At 47.3% G+C, this 16,917-nt stretch overlaps 1 protein-coding gene and 1 long non-coding RNA gene across 2 annotated transcripts in view; one reads left to right on the top strand and one right to left on the bottom strand.

Annotated features, from left to right (window-relative positions):
• The window catches only part of LOC128279024 (sodium channel protein 60E-like), a 110,721-nt gene that overhangs the window by 71,349 nt on the left and 22,455 nt on the right, over positions 1–16,917 (top strand). The window lies entirely within an intron of this gene.
• The window catches only part of LOC128269252 (uncharacterized), a 947-nt gene continuing 145 nt past the window's right edge, over positions 16,116–16,917 (bottom strand). The window contains exons 2-3 of the long non-coding RNA XR_008269185.1: positions 16,480–16,555; positions 16,116–16,394 (exon numbers count right to left, since the gene is read on the bottom strand). This is a non-coding gene — a long non-coding RNA (uncharacterized LOC128269252). The remainder of the gene's footprint in view (positions 16,395–16,479; positions 16,556–16,917) is intronic.

The raw sequence follows: 16,917 nt of genomic DNA, 5'->3' as shown, positions 1-16,917 counted from the left end.
TTACATGTGGAACCTGTTTTGATCTAATAAATCATGGCATAACAACAAGCTGGCAAACTTGCTGATGATCAGCACAAAACATAAATATCGATCAGAATGTGGCACAATGAAAAGTGGAACTAAAATGTAATTTAAAACACCTACAAGTCATCGCTCATTAATTATAGCTGAAGTGCCCTACCTTGGGTCTTCAGGCGTTAATCAGTTGAAATAATTAAAACACGTTGACACACTATGATTTCGTTTTCTCAACTGCGCGCCGATACTCGATTTTTCGGTCTAGGCCGAAATGGCGTTACACTGTCACCTTTGACTTGGACTGATTAGAATCCCGCCTGGAGCCGATGTTGCTCCAGGCGGACTGGAGTACTTCGAGAATAAAAGACCTTTACGCTTCGACGTTCGTCTTCACAATGATCAATCTCCATCCATTCGACGACCTCGACTTTATTTCTCCTTTCTTATTTATAGTCAGATGCCGATTCCGCGGCTCACGCATACCAACAAACTCTATTCCAGTGATAACGTATGCTTCAGATTCAATTGCTCTTATTTCGTCCGAAATTCGAGATGCATCGTCTATGTCGCCAGCATACGGTGAATCAATGCCTTATCAACCCCAACCAACTCTTTTGGCCGTTACTTGCCAACTCGTTGTCACACTGTTTTGTTGCGCCTGCATCTTGCGTTTTTATCGCCTGTACCCTTTTGGCTCTATGGGCGGTGTGGCAAAGTCGCTAGCTGATTACATGTTCCGAGAGCAAGACGTTCTTATGACCGGATGTTATGTAAGTCATGTGTTCCTTTTTGGGACGATGGATGATTTTTAGGCAACTTCATTATCATGTTAGCCGCTACTTCGCGCTGGCCATAAGGTTTTCAATGTAACCCGATGTATGACTTGACTCTAAGGTTTCGAATCGGGCTTGGGTCGCATGCTGATAGCGGAGCCCCTTTGCATTGCTGGATAGAATTCGTGGCTTGCGCTGGCCTTGGCCTCTGCAATAGCAATCACACGGAACGATAAGAGTCTTACAGTCTGCTCAGCTCAGCTCATGCTCAGACTTTTGATCTTTACGACACAAACTTCTGTGGGAGAGGCGGGTCCCGTCATTAACAGCTTAAATCTATCGTGCTTTCAGTTCGTTTAAGTACCGTATCGTTAAACCATCATTTACGAAGACCGGGATCCGCTCACGCGTTGCGATTTTACGCACCCATCCTGTCGGTTCTTATCGCTCCGCTCCATTAGCACTAACCTGACAGTAACCTGTTCGCCCGATTCTGACATCCGCAAATCGGTCCATCAATCATTGCAGTGAGCAGTGATAAAAATTGTCATCAAGTCAAACACCGGTTGATAAACGCGGTGTTCTCTCACTCGGGGAGAGGATGAGGGAGAGATGAAACTATAATTGTTGTATTAATTTATCTTTAATTTGTTTCATTAATTGTTCGGACTAAAAGTGCCATCACTCAATGGAGACGCCTGGTGTGCCGTAAACATTTGATTGGTTTTTTATCGTCCCATTTCATTGGGTATTCTCGTGAATTCAGAACCACGCTCAGAACCGAGAATGAAAGCATGATTGTTTTATGTGTCGCAAACCAAGTTGCCGTAATGTGTGTGCTTTCACCGTATCCACCATGCGCCTCCATCCGGCCCGGTGGAGGCGCCTGGTGTTTCTCAACATTTTAACTCCTCTTTTGGGGGTTTTGAAATATTAACGGCACTCGGCGGGCTTCGTTCTAAAAATAGCTTCTACCTGCCCGAACGGAACCACCACCAATCTGTTACTCTATTCAACAATTACCGTTCATCGTACGGAGCGTAAGTGTTGCATAAGTTATACTATCGATACGTTTCATAAAAAAAATATCTTTTAAACTGCAAAACAACGTCCCGTCCGGTGGGGGTACGTTTTTTTAGGTTACTTTCCCGGCCGGGGCGTGGTGTGCGTTTTTCGCAAATGATTTTGCGGCAATCGACCTCGTCCGTTGCGCAACGATACGCAATGGCATGCGTGATTTGTGGACTTGCCCCGGGTCCATGTTTTATCAAGATTTATTCCGCCCATTAAACAGCTTTGCTTTATTTCGGAAAGCTCCCGGCCGATGCACCGACCCGACCCGTCCGGACGGAAGCTGCGGACCGCGCGTACTCGAAAGCTCCGGCTGTGTGTGTCTGTGTTGTACCTGGATGCTTTCGCTTTCTTGCGAGCAAACCCGACCCGACCAAAACCTTCTTCAATGTCTCGGGCCCTTCTTTTTGCAGCGTGCGGCTCGATTATAATATGTGTTTGTACGGGAAAAGTTTGCCTCATGCTCTTGCCATTCATGCTGCCTTCTTTTCACTGACTTCCAAAGGGACGGCATTCACAATACATTGGTTAAGGTGAATCGTTAAGCGGATTACGGACATTCTTCGGGGCCCCTTTCTGGGCGGTCACAGCGAAGTCTCTTCTTGCTGGTCTCGCCCCGGCACTTCAGGCGCACGATCTGACAGACAAATAGTGCCCGGAACGAGCGATTTATGCGGCGTGCCGTAGCTTCTCAATATCAATAAAGTGTGGTGGCCTCAGCCCTAGGGTCGGGCTCGACACTCGACGGCGCGCAACCGGTTTGCGGTTAGCCACGTCTCAATCCACGTCGGCCCGTGGCCGTAAGGATCGAAAGTGAACCGAGTGCGTCCTTAATCCTTTTTCACCACCCGCCTTTTTTGCGCTCTGCAAACGGAACGTGGTTAAGGTGTAAATGGTGGTCGTGCCGGTCGTCGGTAGAGACGCTGCGGTCGGGCGTTTTGCTCCTTTTTCATCACCCGCTACATACGCCGGAATGGGAATGTTTTATTCAGAGATGTACTTTATTGGTTTGCCTTCACATCCGGGAGCACCCGGAAGCGCTACGGTGGCCGGACCGGAGAAAAAAACGGCACGATTCCATCATAACGAAGCGCTCGCACTTACGGGTTGTACCGGATGTTGTTGGGATGTTTTCGGTCCCACCCAGGGCGGTGGTCGGCGCACAGCGTGGCTAAATTGAGACCAAAAATGTTGTATTTCATTTCAATTTTCTAATACTTCCTAAACTAGGAAGCCGGCGGGCCTTTTGGTTGACGATAGCGGCAGCGGGCGGCTAAAGATTGAATTAAATGGCATGCGCGGGTAATGTAAAAATCGTGCCCACCCACCCGGTAATCGGTCCGTACTTTGGCAGTAATTCCCGCAGAACGCCAGCCCGCAGAGACGCGATACAGTTGATTGAATTCCGATAAACCTCCCAGCCCAACGAAACCTGGCGCTCTATCCGCACGGATCGGGTTCATTATGATTCCATTTCAATTACGGATTACGGCGCACTGTATCAATTGGAACGTGTTGAGAATTAATTTGCTCTCGTAAGGATTTTTTTGTATCTACCCCATAATTCAATGCAAGTGCCATCATTTAGCGGTACGAGCGAACCGGACCGGACGTCCATAATGTTATGATTTTTTGCCTTTTTTGTAAAGATTGTATTTTAATTTCATTTCATTCATACACTGGATAGCCGGCTGTTCAGCAATTGCTTGTTCTTTAACCGTTAGTGTAAGATCTGTTGGTGGTGGCCATTCAATTTCAATTTACGGACCGTTTGTTCTGCTAGTACCCTATTATTTATTAATCTTCTCGTTTGTAATTATAATATAGAGCAATAAGAAATAAACATTTATGGTTGTCGATTTTACCATCGATGTGCTGCTTTTTGTTTCTTTCATCCCATAAATCGATTGAATAAAAGGAACCACGTTCCTAGTCCCGTAGGAGCGTTACTGGACAATAAATCCAAATCCAACCATCACAAAACCCTTTCAGGAAGGAGCTTTTGCCGTTACAACAAACCTGCCCTAAATAATTTATTCAAACAATCCCGTTCTTGCGATTGAGAGCGACCACAGAACAGGGCCGAGAACAATTGAAACACAAAGCGGCCAGCCAATTTTATTCTATGCTTTTCATCGAATATCCGCCATTCAGCGAACTCACCAGTGGCCTGCGCGTTCGATTTCGACCACAAATCTCACCGCTGCAGCTGGCGATGCATCCGGTCGGGACCACAAGCCACCGTAACAATACCCAAACATAAAACAACACCCCGGCCTGTGGCGGCCTAGACCACCGTAACTAGAAGCATTTAGCACGCCTTTGATTCGTGCTCTCGACTCGTGAAACATTAAGTACCGTTCCATGTAAACTTCCACCGCTAAACCGCTCGAGGCTCGAGGCTCCGGTTGGTGTGTGGCACCCGCTCGGAACCGTGTTCTCACCGGTCTAACGGTCAACGGAATTTTATGCTACCACTCGATGGTCACCAACGCGTTGAGCGGTTTTTAATAGTTCATAAAACTAAACTTGTTCACTCTCAACGCAACGGGTGCCAGATTTTGCTCATTAGCTCGCCACTTGGTGGTCTCTGGAACTGAACAGCGTTCCAATGGCGAGCATAGACGCGGACTCCTAACGGAACGGAAGGGTACTGAAATTCCAAATGTCCAACGAAAAAAATAGCGCGGCGTTGTTGAGAAAGCGAAGATTAAATTTTGCTACCGACGTTTCGTGTCACCAGCAGAGAGAAGCCCCAGACGGGAGATTCGGCACGGCACTAGCGAAACGGGGAAAAAACGGCGCATCCCAAACATGAAAGCATGATGAGAACCGTGTCAGCTGTTTGTGAAGCGAAAACCAATTGCTTTCGTTCCCAGGTTCCCGTTCTCTCTTCCATGCGCCCAGCGAGTCCCTGCACCGGCACGAACGTATGTTATCGATGGATTCATGTGTGTGTACGTGTGTGTGTGTGTTTATGCAACCTTTAGGTGGGCGATAATGGCGCACACGTATCTGGGTAGACAGGCCACGTGGCCGCGTATCCGCATGAGCAGAGTCACCGGGACGCTTTTCGCACTTCACCTCAGCTAAGTGCCTTCGGTGCGTTGCTTTGCCTCGAACACCTCGAACGACACGGACGAACCTCGATGGAAGGCGATGGTAAATCACGATTAGTCGGCACGACGGCACCGGGTTGCTGTGGCAAATTTTCAGGAACACGAGAACACGAGAGGCCGGGGATGAGGGGCGCTGAGTTCGTTGTCTTATCACTCATCTCGCAAACGGGTTTCTGCTTCACTTGCAGCATCATTTTGGGAAGCTTTTTGGCCGCTTGGCTTCAAAAGTTAATGGGTTTTCGCCTAGATGCAAGTAAGGATACTGTAACATTGGGCAACTGTGTCAACATTTTTTTTTTGGGTTATGATATGCAACACGGCATAGAAAGTTTCGAGGAATTATTGGCGAATTACCTACTCCATCGTTAGGAACGTTGAATAGCAACAAGAAGTTTGGATAACAATGAGAGGAGAAAATTACCGACAAAAATTTTAATTCTTCAGTCTAAACTAAGCAAAAGTATACAGAGTGTTCCATCACGATCCAACTATTTAAATGTTGAATAACTTCGCAATTTGTCAGACGTTTTTGACAAAAGAATAAGATTAATTTGGGGTATAAAATGCCGTTTATTAACAATATCGATCAAATGACCGTCTCCATTAGATACACAAAAAGCGGCCTTTTTTGTGCATTTTTCATTGTATTTGACAATATTTCGGTAATAGACAACGTAATACCAGCAATTTCTGCTTTCAGTTCTTCATTAGCTTTCAGTTCTTCAATGGTCTTCGGTTGGTTGGCATAAACCTTATTCTTCAAATAGTCCCACAGAAAGAAGTCAGAAAAAATTCGGCAGTAATAAGCACGCACAGTTTTAGAGCGCCACAATTTGATCCCGCTGTTTTATCGTAAATTTAACGGTTTACCGTAGCTAAGAGGGCACAGACTGAAGTTTCAAAATCTGGCTAATTTGTCAAAATCGACTTACAAATAGCGGAGTTATTCAAATTGCGTACAGCTCGCTATTGAAGCGGCTTCTCCGTTGTCCCGCCACACATACAAGGCCAAATATTAGTCCGATGATCTTTCTGGGTATCTAAGTACTAAGATTAAAAATGTTCTGTATAAGCTTTGGCCGTCTCGACACGAGCTGTTACTTATGTTGATGCTAATCTTTGACCTTAGATAGGTGAAGCTCAAGTCGACCTCGAACGTCAGGAACAAATTATGCTAGCAGATCACCCAAATAATTCTCTCGGTTGCATCGGATCAAAGAAACACTAAATTTTTTTCGGCGATTTGACACTGCATTAGTCAATAAACAATGTTTTTCAAACGTACAAATGCGGTGCTTAATAAAGTTTAACCTACGGTATTTACTAGTCGATTATTTTGTTCTCTAATTTGTCACCACTAGAACCTTCCAGGCTTTCCACTAACTCTTGGCAGCATTTATGAAACCCTTGATGGCCACGAAACGTTTCATCACCGAAAAAGTTACAGCAACCGTAAACAATCGCCACGGCAGTATTTGAACTTTTGCAATGAAAATAACGCTAACTAAACAAACAAAAACGGCTAGGGAAACACATTCATTGCACCGTAAGTTGAGCACCGAGTTCGGTCGTTTCGTTCGTTCGACCGGTCCCGGGCCCGGGTTGGTACCGTTTCATTAGCAAACTTTACTTTTGGCTTATCATTTCTGCCCCAAACCGAACAACGCGTACGTTTCATGCTCGCGTGTCCCTAGCATTTCGCTCGCTGCTTTCACTCTAGTCCGGGGGTCCACTGAAGATTGCTACAAAATACTCAACGGCCGGATTTATCCAGATTTCGCTCTGACCGCACGAAAGCCCAGCTCGGTTGCCTGCAATCAGCTAGAGTACGCGTACGCGTTGCTCACTAATGATGCACTCATACATAAAAGATTCTTCGCGTGTGACACAGGACACAGCTTGCAGCTCCACCGCGGCTCCGGTAGGATCTGTTACAACCGAGGACAAAACTTTTCAGCTCAGGACGGCGCTTTCGAGGCCCACCAGGGAAGAAAAAGTTGAGAAGTTTGGGTTTATTTGTTTTGTTTTTGGTACAGAAAAAAAATTAAAAACCACAACCTGGAAACTGGAAAGCAAAGAAGAAAAGTCACAAAACCATGTTGCAATTCGTCAGCACAAAACTGAAACTGGCACTGTGGGTGGGTCTGAAAAATCTGGGTGGCAAAAAATGGGAGATGAAAAATCTGAGTGGAAAACTCACCCAAGCCGGCGGCAAGCATGTGGTCGATGAATACTGTTTTCCGTTCCCGCCACTGGCCCCCTTCCGTTGCGGTGCCATTACTGACACACCTGTGGAGCACCTCGAGTGCCCGAAACACACACAGAGAAAGGCGCAGGAATCGTCATCATCGCGTGGAGGCAAGGGCTGTGGTTTGCGCCCATAAACCAACAACTTTCTCGTCCTCCAGGGCCTCGGATACAAAGTGTGTGGGCTCGCATACGAGCTTTTATGTCGATACGCGAGAGCTGGGCACGTCCTGGCACGTCGCTTCGCTGCCACGGCTAATGCTGCCGTCGCTTTAATGATTATGCTAACGGACGACTTGCGCAACTTGGCGCGCGCTGGCGCGTCTCGTAAAGGACGCGCCTGCCACATCTTTCCTTTGTTTGTTCGATTTTCTCTCTCGTTCTCTCACTGATTCCCTCTCTCTTTATCCCTTTTTGGGACGATTGGCCCGACTGCAGCAGTTGTTGTTGCGGGAGTGTAAATTTGAAATTCTTTCATAAGTTTTCTCCGTCCCCTCGGCGGCCAGTCCTGCAGCGACATAACCGGTCCCGCGTGCCTGCGCCCGGTTTATGGTCTTATCGTCCTGGCACCAACATGTGGCTGGAATTGAATTCTCCGCGGACATCTGCCGGCTGAAGGGACACTACTAAAAAATGAATAAAACATTACATCAATGCGGCGAGCGGCTTCAGTAGGGAAATGATGTGTAAATTAATTATTTTCTGTTTGTTCGCCAAAACACGGTGTCCGCGGGCCAAGCTCGCAAATAGTTGCAATTCGCGCAGAAGAACGGAGCACGAGGAGCAACACTGCGCGAAGGTTGTTTGTGAGCACCGTATCAGGACAAAATGTTGAAAAGCCAATTTCGTACAAGACGATTGTCGGGTGCCAAAAACAACACGCACTGCACGCGTCGGCGTCGTGCATCATCGGCATGCTGTCATTAAATCATCAAACATAATTAAATCCACATCATTACCGAACACTTTTGGACTCCCTCCCATTGGTTTTTGTAAAGGATTTTCCACACCTTGGTTTTATGGTGGTTTAAATCGTGCTAATCAAATACTCATGAGGCTAACCCTCGTTCCGACCACAGCAGAAAGTCATTGAACAGTTCCACAGAAGGTTGAGGCCACAGGCCACAGGCTAGAGCCATCGGACACATCTCCACCACCATACCACATCTCTCGTTAACAGGTGGCCCTGTGGTGCCCGTAAGGCCACTAAAGACCAAACAGAAGCCCTTCGCCGGTTCCACAACAAGCACAATTTCAACAAGCCAAAGTTCGAATGGAAATGGGCTATTATGCGTCAGTGTGTCCCGGGCGGTTGGCGAGTCATGTTTGGGCAGCATTTGTTGACATTAAGAATCAACAGATGAGAAAAAGAAACATTAGGTCCAATCGAGGACACATCAACGGCTTGGCCTACTAGCCTTGCCGAGCCTTTCCGAGTGCCCTGTTAATTCGTTTGCAGTTCGTATTTATCGAGCCAATCAGCACGCTGTCGCTGTTATTACAGCCTGTTTCTGAAGTTGTTTCCTGTTAAGCAGGAAACAGCTACACTCTTAGCTAGCAAAGCAAACATAACATATGGTAACTAGCAAATCAGTAACGTGCCCCGTCAGCTAAAGTACATTTAATTGCAATCGTAAAAGACCTAAACAATGAGCAAAATGGCGCCTCCATCGAAAACACCTGGCGCCTCCTTTGATGATTGCAACAAGGTTCATACATAAATGGCGGTTGGTTTAAAAACCAAGGTTCACACACTGTTCCTGAAACGTCACTTGTTGCAAATCTTAGTATTTTTCTTATCGATTAATGAAACAGTTTAACTGAACTATCCGTTTTTGGAACTACCAATCATAAAATTCGTGCGTTTCATTCAAACACTCCAAGAACTACGATTGCCTTGTTCCAGAAAGGTGTGCAGTGTGGCCACACGCACCTGCGAGCCTATATGGTTCCGGCCAAATCCCGCCCAAACCATAATAATTCATAGAATCCCTTCGCACGCTCTCGAAACGCCATGATTGAATGCGTGAGCGTGCTCGCTTCGGGTGAAATATGAATAGGGTGGGCCCTCGCACTCATTTTTACACTATCACAAACGAGCCAATGAGCCCACGCTTTATGGCACCCTTCAATCGTGCGCCCGATTGCGTGGTCAGGCACGGATCACGGGGAAAAGAAAAATCCTTCTCGAAGCTTAAAATATTGAAACCACTCGCCCCAGTGTCGTGGTGACCAGGGGTTCCAACACCCGCTGAGTGTGTGTAGTTGGCGGTGGCGAACGAGTGCGTGAAACACGCAAACACCCCGTGACCCCCCCTCCATCCGTATAGTACGATAATCAGCGATTCCGTCCTCGGTTACTGAACCAATCGATTGCCAGAGGTTGCTTACGGTGACGACAATCTGACAAGTTGACAGTGACACACAGGATACAGAGGCGGCCCTACACACTGTGATGACGTTCCCAAATGCCCGCTCTGGCTTACGCCTTAATTCTTGCTGATTGTTCAATAACTCTCGACCGACTCGACATGCAATCGCACCGAACCGAGCGACGTACAAATCGAATCAGCCGTCCTCCAGCACCGAAATTCGACGCTAATCGATTCAAGTTCCGTTCCAAAGGAGGGTCCCGGTCACGGCACGTGACCCCGTTTCGAGTCGTGCAACTTTCTGGCGCTCAAAACGACATCTCTCGCGGAGATGCCGGAATCTAGAGACCTCGAAATCTGGCCGTCGATGACGTACGAACTTCCGCCGTAGCGACGCGGCTATGGCGCGGCTCGTTATCGATCACAGGCACACGACGGCCAAGCGATTGTCCACTTCCCAATGAGATAAAGCGCTCAGTTCACTCCCGGTCCCTCCAAATAACACAAATAGTAGTCACGCTCCAAAACTCTACTACATGATAGTGGCATTAGCCTACACCATAGTAGAACACAAGCGTTGCATGTTAGCTGCCATTTTTCATTGCATTTCGTGTAGAAATCGGTTTAGCCGTTTTGATTATTTCTTTTTCTAAACATTCTTTAGTATTTAGTTACCGATTTTTCGATCCTTGTGTGAAAAATATTAATTTAATGTGAAATATATGTCTTTTCTTTCATGCTTTAAAGTTGGTAAGTGTTATTTTGTTTTTCGAATTAACCATAACCATGAAATGAATGTTTTTTGCATTTTAATTTAAACGTCAACAAAAGCCAAATCCGCTCGTGTCTGCTCTGGCCGATGTTCATAAATCCCGTTTCCGCTGATAAAGCAGCAAGATCGGCAACGGCAAACAAGATGATTTGCATCATCCTTCCACCATAATAACCCTTTTTTTAACGCTGAAAACGAAAGTGCTGCCACAGCGAACTGGCAGCCATGAGTTTGAGTGGCCTTGAGTCCTTCCTGAGTCCTTCCATTACGCGCTGACTGGGCCCGGCCTGGTCGAAGTTGTAATAAATTATAATCTTCCCCGTCACTGTTGCCGACGCGGACAACCGAAAGGCGCCACACATCAACGCCGTTCTACAACAGCTGCAAATCATCAACGGCCAACACAACAGGATGATCGATTCCACGGCCCGCAGTAATATACTTTTATGTGTCCAACAGCACAAAAAACGGCGAAAAACGAGGAATTCACCGCGAATATTTGGCGATCTTTATGCGTCTCCGTCTCTTCTTCTCTCCCTGTCTCTCTCTGTGTTTCTTAGTTTGGTAATTATTGATTTCCTTCCGGGTCGAAGGCCTCGAAAGGCGCCTTAACCTTACAAATCTGTGCCAAAATCCACGCCAACAGTCTTCCAACGTCCGAAAAGCTCTTCGCTGAACTTGTTCGATTTTATCCATCATGACTGAGTGTGGAGAGTGTCTCGTTTTTCTGCACGTTCATCCCTCACAAGTTCAGTCATTCGGCCATTCGCCAGCAACAACAAGCACCGCAAGGCGCTGTAAACTCCGGACCCAAGGAGCGCCATAATTACCAATATCCCATCGCGTCCGGGTGCCGGTGGCGAAGATAAATAAACCGACTTTCGCGCTCCGTCTTGTCACGACGACTGTCTCACTCGCGCTCAACTGGCCCCGTCGGTGCTTTCCTTCGGCCCAGGCCAACCAGCCAGCGCGGACCTTCAGGCCGACGGTTGTCGGATTACCGCCAATGCGGCATTACAATGCGGAAAATGGTGCGCGACTCTTTTCCACTCGATCATGCCGCCGACGACGACGAAAGCGCGCGCCAGACGCCAGACCACTGGTCGGGCGCTGGCGCTTCGTCGTGCGCTGGGCAATGTGGCCGCCCTTTTTTTCGCTTCCTTCTGACCGGCACTACACACTAACGGCGACCTTAAAACGGTAAATGAACGCGCAAAAAGCGAGAGCGAAACAGGCAGGAAAAAGCTCCAGTCGTCCAGGCCAGTCAGGCAAGATAACGGCGGACACGCTACACGGTCGGTCGGTCGCTCGCTCGCGCGCTGGCCAGCCGGCCGGTCCGGGAGAGACAGCAATAAAATATTTAAAAATGAAACAGAACCATACATTTTTATGATAATGGCCCGTCGGAACGTGAGCGCACACACTAACTGCATGCCCACACGCAGCAGCAGCAGCAGCAGCAGGGCGCGGGCAGTAATGCATCAGCGCGAAAGGCCACCGCATGATTGAGTGCTCGAAATTTCGATTATTCGAGCACCGCGCAAATGTGGGGCGGGCGCACGCCCAAAATGGCCAACTGTCGCATCGATCGTGCTTTTTTGAGGTTAAGGAAAAGCGTAGCGAGAAAAATCGACCCAAAGTCAAGTATGCAAATGTGCTTGGCGTCGTGGCCGCGCGTCATGTAAATATTTCGAACGAGATTTCGTCCATTTTTTTGCCGCCGCGCCCTGCGACGAACTTCGATTCGATGTGCCAGCTGGGTGCCCCGAAGCCCGGGCGATGCTGGTGCGCCCCGCGGGACTGACGGCCACTTGTGGCGTACCGTTTGCGAACTTCAGGCGGCGTCACTCCCCGTTCTTTCGGTTTCGGTTTTATTTTTTTCCTTGCCAGTCCTGCCACCCGGGTCTTTCTTTCGGTGCTCCTTTTCCGGCGCCCTCGGGTCGTAGTTTTGGGGTCTCGTTTCACTTCATCTGTTAAGCACATACTGACACGCTACTACGAGCGTGTCGCTACATTAAATAGTGATGGTGATGGTGGCTTTGGTTGCCCACTCGTTACCCAGCTGGTGGCCGAAGCTCTGGGGATTCACAGATCATAAGGCTCTAAGCTCCAACTGGTCAACGCCACAGAACACCCCGAACGACAGCATTCGCCAGAATCCGCTACAGCATGAAAGTTTTACATCCGAAAACTGTAATCTATTCTCATTCGTGAGCAAGTACCGTGGCAAATTTAAAGCAATGCCGTTTAGCACCGGTTCACGACTGCGTTAGACGGTCATGCAAAAAGCTCAAGGATTGAAAACATAAAACAGAAAGGGTTCAAAAACTGAGTTTGTGTTTGCACACAATACATCAAGTGGAAGCAATGGGTGGAAGCAATGGGTTTTCCAAAAAAAAATTGTGAATTGTTTTGTACAATGTTTGTTGGATTTAGCCAACACGGTTTGCGTCAAACCTATCTTCTGCTTTTTTTAATCCAATGTAAATTCACATTTCCTACATCCCACTTTTTTACTCGTACTCTCAATGTTGCAATTGAAAGGTTAAGAGTATAACGGAAAGTCGTACAATTTTAAGCTGATGTTATGAATAAAACTTTAACCCTTAAACGAAGGGTGTAACGTATACTGAAACCGTTGAAACTCGGCCGAAAATTGCAATTAAATCTGAAAATCTCATGTGAAAGTCAGAGTTCGGGACCGAATGGTTTAATTGGAAATGTTTCCCCTATTTGACTTAATGATCCTCCTATTTTGTCTTACTTATCCGGCAGCACAAACACCGAGCAGTTCTGACCTGTAAAATGTCCAATTTTGAAGAAGCACCGTTAAAAGATTGAATTCACCGGTAATTAATATCCTTTTTACTTGACGGCCTCGCACGACCGCGAAAAACTCCCAGCGCAGATCCGTTCTCGATCCAGAACCAGACCATAAAACTCCTCTGGAAAAGGGCGCGAAAGAGACGTTGAAACGGGGTCCACGTCCCAACTCATGCGATTAAAGCACGAGACGCTCTTATCGCGAAACTGCCTGGTCCCTAACGGCGGGCTCATAAATGTACACGCCCGGTCATTTTCTTTTCTAAAACCGTTTCACAAAGACAAGGCTAATCGTGCCGTGCCGCGTTTCGTTCGTGACCAGGGCCGCAGGTCCTCGCAGTGCGACGGGGGCCGTGCATGTCCCGATGAAGTTTGTCCGCGTGATGATATTTTTAAAATTAATCCCAAGGCTGACCCCCACAGTTCGTTGACCGCGTTATTGCATTGCAGGTGCTTAAAGGTGCTGCTGGTCCACGAGTAATGAGCTGCTCTTTATCATTCGCACGGGGTTATCCTCATTTGCGAGACAGCTTTGCTTCGCCACCCCCCTAAGGACCTGCGGAGAGGCTCGCCTTCGCAGCTCATCGTTAACGGTGCAGCAAAAAAGCGGCCCCACACTTATCGACCCACGCTTAGTGGATTGACAAAGTTTGCGAAAATAATTCCCACACAGTTATCGCCACGTGACGGTCAAGTAAAAGCTCGCTCGATAAGAATGCAAAGAAGCTCGTGCTGAGAAAATGGTGAAAGTTAGAGGGCGCCTTGCGTTACTTTCTTCGCTCGCAAGCAACCATTCGCCAAAGGAAACGACCGGCGACCGGCAAAAGTGTGTGGTCAAGAGTGTAAAGTACCATTACACACCATCTTGGGCAAATCATCGGGCGCCGGGTAATAAGCGATGGCGCAGCTGCACCGGTGGCCGTAACTGATTTGGAAATTGCTTTTCAAGCACCATTACAGCGGTGCAACTGTGAATTATCCTTCCGAGCAATGTCGTTTTTCTGGAACCGAAGCAATAGTTTCGAATTTACAATGAAGTGTTGCTATTTGAGGTTAGGTTACGCGTTAGCCTTCCAACAATAAAATGCTCTCAAATTTTCTAGGTAAAACGCTCCGGAACCTTGTAGAAATATCATTCCACAAAAGCCACGCTTGTAGACACTGGACAAAGTACTTTGCCACATTCACCATATGCCATCGGAACGATCCACTTGTTGGTCATCCTTGCCAACAAAGACTGCTACTTCTTCATCGTGGGCATAGAAAAAGAAAACACGAACAAAGCGGAATAATCAAAACAACAAATCGAGGAAAATACGGAAAAGAAATTCTCTGCTTCCTGACCCCTAATAAAGCAGGATTAATTTGCTTACTTAGGCACCCTTGTTCGGAATCGATGTTGGTCCTTGCTTGCTGGTGCGGCTACCCTCAAGCTTCGGGGCCGGTTCAAGGGTGTTCCGTTTCACTCGCGAATCGCATGAATGAAGTTGGGTCTCAATGATACCCATACATCAATTCCGCCCCCTTCGTTTCCGTCGCCTAACGTGTTTTGGGCAAATGAAATGAGCCTTGCACGCGTCGTTTCCGGCTTTCCGGCCCGATCTACGCCCATCTTCGGTGTAATTAATAGAAACGTACTTTTGCGGGTGTGCGGATGAGGATGCGCCTCCCCTCTCAGTAGTAGCAATTGAAGTGTTCCGATCCGACGGCCGAGACCGTCTGGCGTGTGAGGACCGTATCATTAATTCGGGCGAAGGCAAAAAGTCAAAGTGCTGCGAGTAAATACCAAACCACAGCTCGTGATGCTCGTCCTGGCGGGCCCCAAAAGCTCCACACGAGAGCAGCGGGATCCCGCTGCTATTGATTGACGGGCATGCGGAATTAAGAGAGTGTCAATATTAATGAAGTGCAAATAACGTTGGCTTGCGGGTCTTGTTTTGTAGCCGCTTCTGAGAAGCAAATTTACGCCTTCTCGGATTGGTAGTGATCATGTGGGATTTGCTTGGTTGGGACCGATTATTTCGTCCACGTCAATCATGCCGATAGGGATTGAGTTTGATGATGCGTTACGGTTACTATCGAGTGGGCAGGATGCTGTAAAATATAAAGCAGCTGGAATTTACAATGCAACGCCAATTGCAACAATCAATGCGGAACCTTTTTGTAAGCGATTTTGCGGAACTCCTCAAGACCGAGTACGAAAGCAGACATTGTAATGCTTGATCAATACACTAACGACGCCGCAGCATGTTGAGCAATTGCCCGAATATTTATGTTTTATCGCACACCAAATAATGGTTTATGAAACGGCCATGTGGCGTTTATGTGAGGCTCCGTTTGCAGACAAGTGTGTCGCGTAGGCTATAATTTGTGCGCCACACATTAAACACCTAACACATAACTGCTATCCGCAGAAACCGTCGCAACGTAACGTCGCCTTCGTCGTGCCAACCACACGGAAGTAAACAAGGGACATCCAAAATAAAATGTGCAGTGAAATTCTACAGTGAAATTGTTAAATGAATATAATAACCACAGAGGGGCAATAGCTTGCAACTCACAGGAGACGTCGTACAATAGCCAATTTTGTGATTCGACGTACATGTTCAATCCTAGTAGGTAATGAAAAAGAAATTAATCATCTAGCAACTGAGAGCGCACAGCATGCTCAGCAATATTTTACCGCGTCGATTCCGTAAAGGAAGTTTTCCTTTCCCGGTGTCCGCTATGACCGATAAGGGGCTCCACTGAAATATCGTCCGTATCTTTAACTACACCTTTCCAACCGCTAAGGGCGCAAGGATTTCCGACAGATTCGTGTCCCTTCACTTGTACTTTTCCGCCACCGTGAGTTTCTTTCAACAATCTGTGTTCTGGTTCCATCCACTCCCGTCAACTGAAACGCTCGTGTTCTTATTGGTTTGAAATGTACATCCGGAACCGTCGTTACGCCGGAAAGCACATGTTTACTCCCGAGAGGGTTTATTGTTTGGATTCGTTCGGTATATTTTGCAACATCCGTTCAAACTATCCTTTCAGCTGAACCAACTCTGCACATTATAGGTGCGCCCCGCAGACCAACTAAATGTTTCACTGACGGTATCCACGAACAATGCTGGGAGTGCGCTAAATGCAACCGACGATTTCGACGTCTCCCGATGATGAGACCCGTCGCGCAGCTGAAACGAATGCGTTTCGGCTGTGAAAAGAAGTACGAGTAGTTGTCAGTCTACAATGTTCAACCAGTTTTGAGGAGGGATAATGCAGAGGCGCTTGAAACTTACCTGGGGGAGTTTACTTGGACCTCGCACGCATCTTCCTGCGCTTACGCTTCAACCTCCGCATACGCTTCTTACGCCACTGAAAAGAATGATTTTACGAAAAGCGTGAGAGATGGTATGGTTAGATATCCGTTTGCCAAGGTAGCTTCAGTATCGAGTGCACATGTAGCAAAGATCAAAGTGAGCAAACTCTAAGTTAATATTAACGCAGAGTTTGCGAAAAACGCCATCAAAGCAGAAACATTCGCCACGATTTCAAGAACACTGCCTTTATCGTTAAATTCAGGGTGCGGCGGATTCACTTCTACGACGCGTCGTCACACATGTGCTTTCTTGGCAAGTCATTTGCACAACACAAAAATCACCGCATCAGCGAGCGCTTTGGTAAAACGAATCGTACTACCGCAGAAAACACATTTATATGCTTTTGGCCAAATATTT

Source organism: Anopheles cruzii, chromosome 2 (assembly GCF_943734635.1).
Source record: "Anopheles cruzii chromosome 2, idAnoCruzAS_RS32_06, whole genome shotgun sequence".
NCBI classification, from domain to species: domain Eukaryota; kingdom Metazoa; phylum Arthropoda; class Insecta; order Diptera; family Culicidae; genus Anopheles; species Anopheles cruzii.
This window is presented reverse-complemented; position numbering and strand designations above follow the sequence as displayed.